Source organism: Lactuca serriola, chromosome 4 (genome assembly GCF_051521515.1).
Source record: "Lactuca serriola cultivar US96UC23 chromosome 4, Lser_US96UC23_V15, whole genome shotgun sequence".
In the NCBI taxonomy this organism is placed as follows: Eukaryota; Viridiplantae; Streptophyta; class Magnoliopsida; order Asterales; family Asteraceae; genus Lactuca; species Lactuca serriola.
The window spans coordinates 101,210,417-101,222,077 of NC_136411.1; the positions used below are offsets into that span (position 1 = coordinate 101,210,417).

The window sequence follows — 11,661 nt, forward strand, 5'->3', positions numbered from 1 at the left end:
GCCCCGTAGTCGGTTTGGAACCCGAAATTTCAAATGATTGCCAAAAGAATTGAGACCAGGAAGGCCTCAGTAGATTTTAGAAAGCAGTCATGTAGCAGCATACCGCTTCAGGCAGATCAGTGTTCAAGCAGTTTCAGCATTTGGGTAAAGTTAGTATGTGTGTTTTATGCTGCATATACGCATGGAATAGCTGGTTTATTGGGGATTGACAAGTCACCCACAACAGGATTAGCTGAGCCTTGGCCAAGTGTAAGTGATTTGCAGGGATAATTGGGTCTATGAACCTGTTTTATGGTGGGAACCTCGAGCTATCAGAAGTTGAGAAGCTTGTTGAGGGATGAACTGACTGGATTCAACGACAATGATTCAATATGAGTAGTCTGTTAGGAAATCAGACCATCCCAAGACAACAAATTTCAGACGGAGTAGATGTGAACTTGTTGCGAGGAATTCGTTCACCTGCAGATTTTAGGGCCTTGCGAAGATTGGACATAGCTACCCTGAGAAGGCTAGGGTGTACCCAGGATGGTGACCAGGTTACTAGAGTGGTTGGGTGTGTAAGGAAGGATAAAGAATGATTTCGAGGACGAAATCTAATTTAAGTGGGGGAGAGTTGTAACACCCTGTTTATATAATAAATAAATAAAGGAATAAAATAAATAATAATGGCTGTAAAACCCTGAGATGTATTTTATATTATTTTAATTTAGCTTTAAGGTGATAGTAAGTTGATAGGAGTGGTTGTTATCGGGACTCGAATGTATTAAAATCTGGAAATGGGGGTGAAAATGTAACTTTCGGACCACTTATGAATAGAATTTTGATGCTAGGGGCTGTTTCGCAATCTTTTTAGAATTGTGTTGAAAGTTAGAGTCAGGGGGCTGGAGTGTAAATTTTGGCCTTGCTTTGAAGGAAAATGTGAAGGGAGGGACTATTTGTGGCATTATGTAAAAATGCCTAAAGGCGTCGGGTATATAGGGAATAAACACTAACCCTATCGACCATTTTATGCAGCCGTCACCCACCAATCTTATACCTCCCTCCAACCACCACCATTCACATCTTCAATCTCCAGCACCGCTGCTACCTCCGACCACTAATGCTGGGAACAAGAACTGGTAGCGTGAACCACCGAGCCGCCGCTGTAGTCGCTATTGCTGCCTTGTGCAGTCGTTGATGAAGCCGGAACCGACACTCTCCGCCACCCTGCTCCATCTTTGTTCTTCTTCTTCTGCCTTCTGCCGCCAGCTGCACGCACGTCTCACGATGGTTGTCGACGTTTCTCCGACCACCGTAGCCTTACCGCGACACTTACCACATCGCACCGCTGCTGTTCTTGTGGAATACCAATCGTCGCTGGATGTTAATTTGTTGCGGCTGGCAGCCTCCCCGGTCATTGACGCCGCCGCTGCCACTCCGTTGAAGACCAAGATTCGTCGCCTGCCACCGTGAAATGGTGGCTGAGTTCGAGGACTTGTGAAGCTAAAGTGTTTTTGGGTGTATTTCCATTATTAGTGTGATGTTATTTGGCCGGAACTCTCGAGAACAGCCACGACCACGTGCCACCGCCGACCACCATAAGGGTGGTTGCATGTGTGTGTTTATTTAGTGTACTGTGTGTTATTTTGTGAGTTCATTGTAAAATTGTAAAAAGCCAAAGGAATAATGAAAGTAACTCAAAACCACCACCAGCCGCTGCGCTTGGTGGCGGTGTGTTTATTTCTGTTTGATTCGTCCCGGATGAATGAAACCCTAGTGGGCCCAATGAAGCCCTAATGGGCCTATTGAAACCCTAATGGGTCTAATGGACCCTAATTGATCTAAGGAAAACCCTAATGGGCTTAAGGACCTGGTTTTTAGCCTATTGGGCTAAGATGGGTTGGAAGCCCTACTTAGGGTTTGTAAAACCCTAAAGCCATGAAACCCTAATTTGGGACTTATCGGGACCGCATCAGGATTATTTAATGAATTTAATATAATAGTTAATAATCATTTGCAACCAACCTAAGTCAATATTGGACTTAATGGATTAAGTCTTTAATGGGTTAAGTAGGAAAACTTAATCCTAATCATCATTTTATGTGAAACCCTAATTTGACTTGGGTCTTGAGTTGGACCTTTTCATTGGGCTTTGTGTAACGCCCGTAGATCCGGGCTAGTCAATTTAGAGATAATAGGGGTCGAAAAATAATTTTCGACAAATGATTATTTAGAATAAATAATATTAACCAAGTTTTAGAATATGTCTCAAGGGTTCCGTACATATAAAGAACACTGAAATCCGAGTTATAACGAAGAAGTTATGGCATGTCGAAGTTTTACGGCAAAACCGGCACGGCACCGGGAGACGTAAATAGTGAATTTACGATGGAGGACTTTTTAGCCTTAGTTATCTAAACCAAAGTTGTAGTATATGTTAAACCGAGAACATACAAAAAAAAGAACGCCCAAATCTGACTTCGTATGAGGAAGTTATGATTTTTCTAAGATTTGGCATAGCAGTGCACGACCTGAAACTCGAATTTTAGTTCGAGCGGTTTTTGGATTACTCAACCTTAATGAGAGTTTAAGATCTCATTAATAGGAACTCAACGGTAAAAATACAGACGAAAACGGAGTCCGTATGAAGGAGTTACGAATTCTTCGCGGTCATTTAACAGTCTAATATCCTCCTACTATTAAATTTACAATCGGTTGAGAATTAGCAAATGGAGTAAAAAGGAAAGTTGTAGATCTTGTTTTTACCTATGCGTGGATATAAAGAACGTCAAAAACGGAGTTCGTATGCGAAAATTATGAATTTTTAAAGATTGGCTGTTTTACCTGCGTCCGACGCCACTTGTCAGCACCAGACTTCGCCTTGGAGCCTACACAAAACTCACAACGTGAACACCCTTTTTCACGACGTGAATTGGCCCAGACAGCCTATAAATAGAGGCGTAAATCACCCCCCCAAACTCACACCTTTCATACTCTTTCTCTCCCATTACCCCCAAACCATCTTCCCCTTTCCCTAGCACCTCCTAGGTGCTAGAGGCGAGTCCCGGAGCGCCAGACGGCTCCAAGAAGAAGAGTCTTTCGGCTCGGGAACGCTGCTCCAGCGGAGACCGGTTTTCTTAAAAACCCACTGTAAGTGAGCTACGCCCACACTATTTTTAATATAGCTTTCAAATAATTATAATAATGTTATTAGGTCCTTAAAATAATTATTTGGGCTATTATTATGAGTTATATAGAGTGTTGTTTAATGCTTATATAATAATAATAATAATAGCTAGACTATTAATTATTTGCGGTTAACGTTAGACTAAACCCTAGTAGTAATGATACTAGATTTTGTCAGAGGAAATTGATTTGATATAACGAAGAGCTGTCCGAGTGCCAAGACACCACCTTATCGGGTGAGTGCATAGTTACTTTCATCTTACACATAGATATGAATTATTTTATATAAATTACGTGATATGTGTGCATATTATCTGAGTACTTGCTGTCTATGCTGGATGAACGATTTTATACACGTTTTAAATGATTTAAACCGTATATGTATTTTATATCTACGAAAATGTTGGGGTAAGACATGGGTAGATGTAATAGATGAAATATGAGTTGGATGATGAGTTGAGAGGTGAAATAGACCGTGAGGTGAGGGTGAGAGGTGGACGATGTGAGAAGCCTTTTTCCTAAATGATGGCCCCGTCATTCAGTAGAGTATGGATGACAACCACAGACTATTCTAGACAGTCCAGTGGAACACTAGCAGACTCGCAACCTGTAGGTGTTGTGAACGATGTGTTCACCGGTGTACTCTAAAAACCCATTTATATGTATTGCGAGTGGACTCTCTAAAACGATACTGTCAATAAAACCCTGACAGATGCGCCTAAAGGACTCTACCGGCAGAAGCGCCTAATAGAGAACCTCATAACCCCGGCAGATGTGCCTAAAAGGACTATTCCGACAGATGCGCCCCATAGAGAATGTCACAATTTGGGCAGCTGCGCCTAAGTGACAGAACTAGCAGTTGTGCTTGACAGATGGGTCATTTACAACGATGGAATTCGTACCTATCCCTTAGGACACTCCTTAGGAATGCATGAACAAGAAATAGCTGATTCTTATTGTGGGTTGAAAACCCTATGTTCTCACCAGGTTGCCCAACCTGACCCACTCAGTTTATTTATATCACAGGTGTCGATATGAAGTGACATTACACTGAGAGATTAAAGAGATGTAGATCACTAGTGTAAATAAATGTAAGTTCCGTTTATGCTTATGTTCCTGTATTGACAATGACATCCCAAACGTTTTAAAATGAATAAAATACGTTTCTTCGAAAATGTTTAGATAACTTATTTATCGTATTTTTTTGGGAACAAATTTCGCAACATTTTTTATGAAAAGAAGTACTCTGATTTTTATAAAGCATAAACAAAATCGGTCTTTTCTGGCCGTGAAAATAGGGATGTCACACTTTGGTTATTTGATTATTAATGGGCCATCCAAGAATAATCATATGGACTCTAGTATATGTTGATGGGCTTAGGGTAAGGCCTATATGAGAGTTTAGGCCCAATTTGGAAAATTGGGCCATAGATGGGCCATAGTCCGGGCCTTAAGGGTTATATGATATTGGGCCATTAGAATGTCAAATGTTGGACCGAAATAAATGTTTGGGCCTTTGAATAAGACCAGGTAAAGGCCTGGGTCCAATTTGGAAAATTGGGTCATATGTTGGGCTTTGATTCCTAGTTTGACTTTTGGGTCTATGGATTGGCCTTGGGGTGGAATAAAGCCAAGCTTGGGGTAATGTAGTAATTATCCAAAGTATGTACTTATGGTTATGTAGTGGAAACCAATTATTAATTGGGTGAGGTTTTGATGTTGACAGTTCGGGAACCTGACAACCAGCACTGGGGTTTTATTTGCGGGACTTCAGCAGTGCCAGGTGAGTCTCCTCACCATACCAATGGGTCTAAGGCACCAATGCCGGCCCATTTTATGATATGTGATACACTAGTTGAAGTTGTATTATGTGGTATGTTAGCTGGTTATGTGATAGGGAGATACTAGTGATTATGTGGTATGCTAATTGATTTTGTGGTATGTGATATGCTAGTGGTCTTTGTGATACTTGAATGGAAGACCTCGGGGGTTCCCGGGGCACTTAGGTGTAAGACCTTGGAGGGTTTCCTTGGCATCCTAGGTCAAGACCTCGGGGGGGTTCCTGAGGCACTTATGTGTAAGACCTTGGAGGGTTTCCTGGGCATCCTAGGTCAAAGACCTCGGGGGGTTCCCGAGGCATTGGACTAAGATCATGTGGGGGTTCCCATGGCACCCCGAGTTAGACCCTAGAGGGTTTCCAGGGATTCCTTATGTGTTGTTTTTTCATGGATTATGTGTTCTGTATTGCTGTTTAGCTAGCATGATATGTTGTACGTGTTTGTGTGTGGGTATGCTCTAGGGAACTCACTAAGCTTTATGCTTACGGTTTATAGTTTTGGTTTCATGTGTAACGTTTCAAAAGAAAGGAGCCGGCTTGGTTGCAGCGCATCTCACTATGTTTTCCGCACATGAGATCCTTGGGATTATACTCTGATATTATTTATGATGACGTGTTTGATTATTGACACACTGGTTTTGACATGAGTTAATATTATGAATGTTTTTATACTAATGGTTTATATAATAACTTAATTAAAAATGAAATTTTTGGTCTTCAATTTTGGGTCGTTACATCACTGTAATGGGCCACACTTTGGTCGAAAACACCCTTAATGGGTCATTACTTTTGCCGAAATCATCCCCATAACCTCTTACAAATATGATTTCGGTCTAGGAAAGGAAATAGACAATAATAGTTGACTTTTGTGATACATATTTCAACAGTTTCCCATGTAGACTGATACCCAACGAACTTCCAAGCTATTATCCCACAGTTATCAAAGTAAGCATCCTATCATGTACCACCTTATCTTAAGGCCGAACTCATACCCCAAACTCCACCATTTTCCATCGTCTCAAATAACCAAGTCCAACCTCCAAGTTTAAAGATCTTGAAGTGTATTCTTAGATTTGGTAAGTATTCCTTCAAATCTAGTGTATTTATACACTTTTATGTTAGTTTAATTAGATTTACCCACATATTATTATATGTTAAACTCTTAGGATAACATTCTTGCCAAGAAAGTTCAACCACCACCTTCAAAGTGTTAGGCTTGGAAACCTTCACACCATCTTCTCAAATAATCCACAAAACCACTCAAGGTGAGTTCATACCCCCATATTTTCAAGCTTTTTATGTTTTTTTAGTGGGGGGGGGGGGATACAAGTAAAACTTTGTTTATCACACTTTTTACACGTTTTCATCTTATGTTAAAGATAAAATATTATTTGCATAACATATGGTTAATACTAGTTTTTGTATAATTATTGTGATACATATATATATATATATATATATATATATATATATATATATATATATATATATATATATATAGTTTGGATTGCAAAGCTAACAAAACAAACATGATCTATTTTATAAAATCATATGAAAAATTTATGATTTGTAAAACTCCATGGTTTTTGAAAACTTTTATTTAAAAGATAGTTTTTCTAGCAAAAATGGTTATGTTTCAGTCATTTACTAATTTGGTGGGTTCCAACCCAAAGATATTATGTGTTGATTTCATATTTTAATACTAGACAAGAATACACATTCATATTTATATAAAAGATTATATAAATAGATTCAAACAAACAAGATGAATTATAATTGGTATAGTTTGGAAGTCACAAACCACACTTTCATTTCAGGAAATACATATAATTATTCAAAAATATAATTATTTCGCTTTACAAGAATGAGTCATAGTTCACGTAAATCAGTTAATGCTCTTGTGAGACACACTCTCTTCACGTACTTCACCTAATGTACACCTTAAGTCCTGCATTATAACCAGAGTCTCTTGGAAGGAGAGCGAGACCGTTGTGTATAGATGTATACGAGATTGACAACCCTGCACCTAAGCTGTTCATTATAGTTAGACTGGAAGTCTAGGGTGACAAATGTCTACCAGCTCCAACGCCTGAAGAATGTCGTACATTCCACTAGTCGTATTAAGTATGATTATAATAACTCACATAGGGATTAGCACCACTACTCGCTTTACGGGGTAACTTACACTTCAATAATTTTATAAAAAGATAAAGCTACATACTATTTTCAACACATCATTACTTACATTTTGGTTTTAGGGTTTAAGACTACTATTCATATTTAAGAAAATATTAGATTTTCTGGAACATACACTCTCACGTTACAAGGAAAAGATACAAAGAAATATACTTACATTTACGTTTTTGAGGATAAGACCTACAACTCGTTTTAAAGAAAATATTGGATTTTCTAGAAGTTTACAAAGCCATTTTACACAAAACAACTACAAATCTTTCTCATTCCAAAATGCTTATGAACTCACCAACTTAATTGTTGACACTTTTCAAAATCACTTGTATTCTTAGAGAATCAGTAGACAGGTATTCACAACATTTTGAGGCCCGACATCGCTACATTATGTTTTCTACTTTTGTTATTCGTATTTAACTTTTGAGCAAAACAAAGTTGTAAACGATGTAAACATGTATTTTCAATGTATGAATGTTTGGGTTGCTATGTTTCATTACTATTCAATTGTTATGATATTGTACATGAAGTCACTCTATCCGCCCCCAGACCTTTCCGCCGTTCTGGTTTGGGGGTGTGACACCATGGGGATAGCCTGTGGTAGTACAAGGAAAGACCATATGGTTAGCCTATGACACTTGTATGCAAGACCATAGGGGTAGCCCATGGCAATGTATGTATGGTGTGTGGTATTTTGGGGAACTCACTAAGCTTTGTGTGCTTACGGTTTTGGGGTTTAAACATTTTTAAGAACTTCCAGTTGTAAAGGGAAGGGCCCGGCTTGACCACAAAACATTTCTACGTGAGGATTTTCCACATTGATGATTGTTATTTTACTCTGATGATTATGATATATTTTTACTATGATGGATTTTTAGGGCAAATATAATGTGATTTGATGAATTAAAATGAAAAAAAAATCATATTTTTGGGATGTTACATAAATATTGAGTTTCAAACCAATATCTTAATTTCTTATATTGTTTTGATTTGTTGATACAAACTACTGAGAGAGAAATAAAATATAGGTGGCTGAGGGGGGGGGGGGGGGGAGGGAAATACATACTTTGTTCTTCCTCATCGCACTGAATCTAGAGCTTCTTGGTGATCGAATAATTAAGATATGAGAAATACATACTGGGCGTGTTCGGTAAAACTAGCAGGTAGTGGGTAGCTTGTAGCTTGTAGCGTTTTGTTAAACGCTACATGAAGTAGCATTTGGATTTGGAACGTTTTGATTAAACTAAACGCTAAAAGCTTGTAGTGCCAAACGAGGCTTTCTATTTTAAACGGAGCGTTTTGTCAAACGCTAGAAGCTAGAAGCTCTCAAACGCTCCAAAACGCTCCGTTCTGAACACACCCACTATCTTCTTTCTCATCATTTGCGTGTGGATAGTTGTGGAAATTTGCAATAATTGAATTTTCATGGTTGATGATGGAGTCCAAGATAGTTATGGATTTCACTTTGTGAAGTATCAAGATCTTGTCGTCGACTCCCTCCTTAGACCTTTGAAGCAGATTCTTGATCGAGTAAAAGATAAAGGGATTGTTTCTTATGCCAAATGTGTTTTCAACACCGTTGATCACCTTCTTCCTTCTCTAAGTAATAATTTCCTTATTTGCCTGAACGAACACAAAGAAATAACAAACAAACATTTAACACTTAATAGTCACAAATGAATGCTTCTAAGTTGACCTTAACATCTATCCTACGTGGTCCAAAAATCGATCATATAAGGTTAAAGATTTACGCCAAATGTGTTACTGTTTCTTATGCCAAATGTGTTTTCAACACCGCTGGTCACTTTCTTCCTTCTCTAAGCAATCGTTTGCTAATTTTCCCGAACGAACACAAGAAAATAAGAAACAAATCATTTAACACTTAATAGTCACAAATGAATGCTTTTAAGTTGTGCTCAACATCTATCCTATGTGGCCCAAAAACCAAGTGTATAAGGTTAAAGATTTATTTACTAGGTTACATTCGATTCCCTTAAAATACATAAAAAAAATAGATGATCTTTTAAAATAAATAAAAATATTTATAGGATTAAAATGATATTTTCCCTTAAAAAGACCTTGTAGTTCGTATGTAGTTCATTTTTGAGAGACTTCGTTTTTCCAACTAATTTTTAAATTTCTTAAAAGTTTCCAGTTTTAGCCTATTTCAATACTTAATTTGAGACAAAAGGTTAGCCTATTTCACTACTTTGACATATATAAAAAGGGTTTGTTGTAACCATATTATACATGCTTCTCAAACTCAAAGTACCATGTTTCCAATTTTTAGTGTATCCAATGATGGGATTCTCATGAATTCCAGTTTTAGATAAAGGTAGGGTAACTTATCAAATAATCCTATAAAAGAGCATGTTACTATCCATTTGTAATTGTAGACTAAAATATAATATAATATACTCTATTTATTATCTATAATATTAATATGTCTTTTTTTTATCCATAATACTACATTTTTATCGGACATTTACACATTTTGCAAGAATGAGTTGATAATTGGACAAAGTCATCCATAATTCAAATTGTGTATGGCAAAAAAAAATATACGGATCTTTTTTTTTTTTTTTTTTTTTGTGTGTGTGTAAAAGAACATCATTTTCCCGAACATGTTTAGTACAACATTTAGTTTGTATACATTCCACATAAAAACATACCAAATACACCTGGAATATCTGTTTCCCCTTCTATATAAAACGACATGCATACTCGTTAGGGTCAAGTAGATGACCAGTTTTAACGAACCCTATAAACGCCATGGTCTCTCTACAAATTCTAGCACACGGATCTAACCGCAAGAATGGTGGAAAGAACAACCACAAGCCAGTAATCGTTATAAACGTCAAAGTTAATAGCCAGGTCACAACAGGTGGTTGCTCAAACCTCCGACCTGTGGTTTTCTTCATCACAATCTCCATCCCTACACAAATCCCATGAATTATAAAAAACCAAGTCACTTCCCATGTTGGCGTATATTGACCAAGATGATAGAAGATCAACTCATGCATAAGCCCAGACACTAGAAACGTTATGAACACAGCTGGCACTGATACCCATCTTTCAGGAACCAGATGTCTAAAAATGGCACGAGCTGGATGGTAGACTGTAGGGCGTAGTGTATCAGAAACCATAAGATTCCACCTTTTTCCCCAAAAGTTTTGTATAGATGTAGAATGATGAGGCTCATCGAACTGTGGTTCTAGCTCAACCCCAAGCAGGGTTCGAACCAAAAACGCAAGTGCTGCCAGAAATTGTATGAGCATGAAGACAAAGTAATACGCAAGACAAGCTGTGATCAATAATGGGTGAAGAAAGTCTTTGTAACCATATGCTTTAATCACAAAGATAAACAAAAGAACCCTTGGAACGTAATCTATGTGGGATTTCTTGGTGGTTTGATGGGATGGAGATTCTTGATCTTTTAAGATCTTGATAGGAAGACAAGCATTAGCAATGAAATGAGATAAAGAGAGAGGTGGGTGTGAAGATAAAGGGCCTTGACCAAAGGCGTAAAGAATGATCTTGAAGCTTCCAAGCCATGTCATGAAGAAAGAGGTTGGTCCAGCAAAGAACACCGTTTGGAGATTTAAAGGAAGACATAGAAAGATAAATATGACAGGAAAAAGAGCCACGAATCTAGTTGCCCCTTTTGCAATAAACATGCCAACACTATGAGAATAGATGAGAGATGCCAAAGCTATGCTCAAATTTACCATAAGATTGTATACCTCTCCCTCCATCTCTATGGACAATAGGACACTTTGTCTTTACGTATTTGCTGCTTCTTGTCACTAACTTAAGAAGTTATTAGCGAATACTGAGTTATATATAGAGGCAAAATAGTTGAAATAGTAAATTACAATTTGGTCCCTATGGTATTCCGCTGTCTACTGTTTTGGTGATACTTTTGAGATGTTGATGTGGTTGGTTCTCCTTGTTTGCAAATCCATCAGGTTTGGTCCCTAAGTTCGTTACCATCCATAAGCCTCCGTTAGTACATATAAAATCACGAAAATGCCCTAGTTTTTGTCCATTTTCATTTTGCCTTTTTCTTGATTAAATTTATTTTAATATGCCTAGTTTTTGTCTTTAGGTTTGGTCCCTATGTGAGTGTGCATAGTCGATCCAGTTAGGTTAATATCATATTTATTCTTAAACTCTACAATAGAAGCACATATAGTCTTCATTTATCTACAATTTTATAATTTCAGCATCAATAGAGCCCAACATTAATTATCACCTTTAAATGGTCAAGATAAAGGTAGTTATTTTTTTTTGAAACGTCAAATCTAACCTACTCTTAAACTACGTCTTAAATCCACATATGTCCACAACGGGACTTGAACCTCAACTTCAATGAGGGATGACAACACCGGATACCGTTGGGCTAGAAGCCCTTTGATCAACGAATTTTGTCAAAGAATTGTCTGCTTCTTTTCTTATCTCAACTTCTCTTT

The 11,661-nt window shown here is 37.7% G+C and overlaps 1 pseudogene; it reads right to left on the reverse strand.

The window, feature by feature from the left end:
• Window positions 1-9,785: 9,785 nt before the first annotated feature.
• Window positions 9,786-10,989, reverse strand: LOC145102193 (acyl-CoA--sterol O-acyltransferase 1 pseudogene; annotated as a pseudogene).
• Window positions 10,990-11,661: the final 672 nt, after the last annotated feature.